Genomic DNA, 4,726 nt, shown 5'->3' with positions numbered 1-4,726 from the left:
TCCCCAACTTCCCGACTCAGCAATGACCCAATAGACAACATTTCATTGAATTATCCCTTCTGAGTGAATAAGAGAAATCATCAACACACAATCACGTGTGGAACAGAAATAAATTTCTGACTCACGTCGGGATCGAACCCAGGTCTCTCAGGTGGAAAGCAAGGCGTTATCCACTGGGCCACACAAGTCTAAAAGAAGTTGGAACCTGAGCAACTGCACCCAAGGAATTACCTGGGCAAGCTAACTGCTTGCATACCAGCCAGTTTCCCCAACTTCCCGACTCAGCAATGACCCAATAGACAACATTTCATTGAATTATCCCTTCTGAGTGAGTAAGATGAAATCATCAACACACAATCACGTGTGGAACAGAAATAAATTTCTGACTCACGTCGAGGATCGAACCCAGGTCTCTCAGGTGGAAAGTTAAGGGCGTTATCCACTGGGCCACACAAGTCTAAAAAGTTGGAACCTGAGCAACTGCACCCAGGAATTACCTGGGCAAGCTAACTGCTTGCATATAGTTTTCCCCAACTTCCCGACTCAGCAATGACCCGATAGACAAAAATTTCATTCAAATTATCCCTTCTGAGTGAATAAGATAGAAATCATCGACACACAATCACGTGTGGAACAGAAATAAATTTCTGACTCACGTCGAGGATCGAACCCAGGTCTCTCAGGTGGAAAGCAAGGGCGTTATCCACTGGGCCACACAAGTCTAAAAGAAGTTGGAACCTGAGCAACTACACCCAAGGAATTACCTGGGCAAGCTAACTGCTTGCATACCAGCGAAGTTTTCCCCAACTTCCCGACTCAGCAATGACCCAATAGACAACATTTCATTCAATTATCCCTTCTGAGTGAATAAGATAGAAATCATCAATACACAATCACGTGTGGAACAGAAATAAATTTCTGACTCACGTCGGGATCGAACCCAGGTCTCTCAGGTGGGAAGCAAGGGCGTTACCCACTGGGCCACACAAGTCTAAAAGAAGTTGGAACCTGAGAGCAACTGCACCCAGGAATTACCTGGGCAAGCTAACTGCTTGCATACCAGCAGTTTTCCCCAACTTCCCGACTCAGCAATGACCCAATAGACAACATTTCATTGAATTATCCCTTCTGAGTGAATAAGATAGAAATCATCAACACAAAATCACGTGTGGAACAGAAATAAATTTCTGACTCACGTCGGGATCGAACCCAGGTCTCTCAGGTGGAAAGCAAGGGGCGTTATCCACTGGGCCACACAAGTCTAAAAGAAGTTGGAACCTGAGAGCAACTGCACCCAAAGAATTACCTGGGCAAGCTAACTGCTTGCATACCATGAGTTTTCCCCAACTTCCCGACTCAGCAATGACCCAATAGACAAAATTTCATTCGAATTATCCCTTCTGAGTGAATAAGATAGAAATCATCGACACACAATCACGTGTGGAACAGAAATAAATTTCTGACTCACGTCGGGATCGAACCCAGGTCTCTCAGGTGGAAAGCAAGGGCGTTATCCACTGGGCCACACAAGTCTAAAAAAAAGTTGGAACCTGAGAGCAACTGCACCCAATGAATTACCTGGGCAAGCTAACTGCTTGCATACCAGAGTTTTCCCCAACTTCCCGACTCAGCAATGACCCAATAGACAACATTTCATTCGAATTATCCTTCTGAGTGAATAAGATGAAATCATCAACACACAATCACGTGTGGAACAGAAATAAATTTCTGACTCACGTCTGGATCGAACAGGTCTCTCAGGTGGAAAGCAAGGGTGTTATCCACTGGGCCACACAAGTCTAAAAGAAGTTGGAACCTGAGCAACTGCACCCAAAGGAATTACCTGGGCAAGCTAACTGCTTGCATACCAGCGTGTTTTCCCCAACTTCCCGACTCAGCAATGACCCAATAGACAACATTTCATTCGAATTATCCCTTCTGAGTGAATAAGATAGAAATCATCAACACACAATCACGTGTGGAACAGAAATAAATTTCTGACTCACGTCGGGATCGAACCAGGTCTCTCAGGTGGAAAGCAAGGGCGTTACCCACTGGGCCACACAAGTCTAAAAAAGTTGGAACCTGAGCAACTGCACCCCAAGGAATTACCTGGGCAAGCTAACTGCTTGCATACCAGCGAAGTTTTCCCCAACTTCCCGACTCAGCAATGACCCAATAGACAACATTTCATTCGCATTATCCCTTCTGAGTGAATAAGATAGAAATCATCAACACACAATCACGTGAGGAACAGAAATAAATTTCTGACTCACGTCAGTTAGCTTGCCCAGGTAATTCCTTGGGTGCAGTTGCTCTCAGGTTCCAATTTTTTAGACTTGTGTGGCCCAGTGGATAACGCCCTTGCTTTCCACCTGAGAGACATGGGTTCGATCCCGACGTGAGTCAGAAATTTATTTCTGTTCCACACGTGATTGTGTGTTGATGATTTCTATCTTATTCACTCAGAAGGATAATTCGAATGAAATGTTGTCTATTGGGCCATTGCTGAGTCGGGAAGTTGGGGAAAACTCGCTGGTATGCAAACAGTTAGCTTGCCCAGGTAATTACTTAGGTGCAGTTGCTCTCAGGTTCCAACTTATTTTAGACTTGTGTGGCCCAGTGGATAACGCCCTGCTTTCCACCTGAGAGACCTGGGTCTGATCCCGACGTGAGTCAAAAATTTATTTCTGTTCCACACGTGATTGTGTATTGATGATTTCTATCTTATTCACTCAGAAGGGATAATTCAGAATGAAAATGTTGTCTATTGGGTCATTGCTGAGTCGGGAAGTTGGGAAAACTGGCTGGTATGCAAGCAGTTAGCTTGCCCAGGTAATTCTTGGGTGCAGTTGCTCTCAGGTTCCAACTTCTTTAGACTTGTGGGCCCAGTGGATAACGCCAGTTTTTCCACCTGAGAGACCTGGGTTGATCCACGTGAGTCAGAAAATTTATTTCTGTTCCACACGTGATTGTGTGTTGATGATTTCATCTAATTCACTCAGAAGGGATAATTTCTGAATGAAATGTTGTTTATTGGGTCATTGCTGAGTCGGGAAGTTGGGGAAAACTCGCTGGTATGCAAGCAGTTAGCTTGCCCAGGTAATACCTTGGTGCAGTTGCTTTCAGGTTCCAACTTCTTTTAGACTTATGTGGCCCAGTGGATAACGCCCTGCTTTCCACCTGAGAGACCTGGTTCGATCCCGACGTGAGTCAGAAATTTATTTCTGTTCCACACGTGATTGGGAGTTGATGATTTCTATCTTATTCACTCAGAAGGGATAATTCGAATGAAATGTTGTCTATTGGGTCATTGCTGAGTCGGAAGTTGGGAAAACCTGGTATGCAAGCAGTTAGCTTGCCCAGGTAATTCCTGGGCGCAGTTGCTTGCTCAGGTTCCAACTTCTTTTAGACTTGTGTGGTCCAGTGATAACGCCCTTGCTTTCCACCTGAGAGACCTGGTTCGATCCCGACGTGAGTCAGAAATTTATTTCTGTTCCACACGTGATTGTGTGTTGATGATTTCTATCTTATTCACTCAGAAGGTTTAATGGGAATGAAATGTTGTCTAGTTGGGTCATTGCTGAGGGAAGTTGGGGAAAAACTGGCTGGTATGCAAGCAGTTAGCTTGCCCAGGTAATTCCTTGGGTGCAGTTGCTCAGGTTCCAACTTCTTTTAGACTTGTGTCTTATTCACCAGAAGGGATAATTAGAATGAAATGTTGTCTATTGGGTCATTGCTGAGTCGGGAAGTTGGAAAACTGGCTGGTATGCAAGCAGTTAGCTTGCCCAGGTAATTCCTTGGGTGTTGGAACCTCAGGTTCCAACTTCTTTTAGACTTGTGTGGCCCAGTGGATAACGCCCTTGCTTTCCACCTGAGAGACCTGGGTTCGATCCCACGTGAGTCAGAAATTTATTTCTGTTCCACACGTGATTTTGTGTTGATGATTTCTATCTTATTCACTCACAAGGGATAATTCGAATGAAATGTTGTCTATTGGGTCATTGCTGAGTCAGGGAAGTTAGAAAACTGGCTGGTATGCTAAAGTTGGTTATATTGCCCAGGTAATTCCTGGGTGCAGTTGCATGTTCAGGTTCCCAACTTTTAGACTCAGCAATGGCCCAGTGATAACCCTCTTGCTTTCCACCTGAGAAAACCTGGAAGGATCCCGACGTGAGTCAGAAATTTATTTCTGCTCCACACGTGATTGTGTGTTGATGATTTGTTCTTATTCACTCAGAAGGGATAATTGCAATGAAATGTTGTCTATTGGGTCAACTGAGTCGGGAAGTTGGGGAAAACTGCTTGAATAATGCATTTACTTTTGCCCAGGTAACTTCCCACATCTGCTCAATCCAACCCTTTTAGACTGTGTGGGCCAGTGGATAACGCCTTGCTTTCCACCTGAGAGTTGGGTTGATAAAAATGTGAGTCAGAAATTTATTTCTGTTCCACACGTGATTGTGTGTTGATGATTTCTATCTTATTCACTCAGAAGGGATAATTGAATGAAATGTTGTCTATTGGGTCATTGCTGAGTCGGGAAGTTGGGAAAAACTGGAAGCTGGTATGCAAGCAGTTAGCTTGCCCAGGTAATTCCTGCAGTTGCTCATGTTCCAGGTTCCAACTTCTTTAGACTTGTGTGGCCCAGTGATAACGCCTGTTGCTTTCCACCTGAGAGACCTGGGTTCGATCCCGACGAGTCAGAAATTTATTTCTGTTCCAC

This window comes from Macrobrachium rosenbergii, chromosome 56 (genome assembly GCF_040412425.1).
Source record: "Macrobrachium rosenbergii isolate ZJJX-2024 chromosome 56, ASM4041242v1, whole genome shotgun sequence".
NCBI classification, from domain to species: domain Eukaryota; kingdom Metazoa; phylum Arthropoda; class Malacostraca; order Decapoda; family Palaemonidae; genus Macrobrachium; species Macrobrachium rosenbergii.
Note: the sequence above shows the minus strand (reverse complement) of the source record.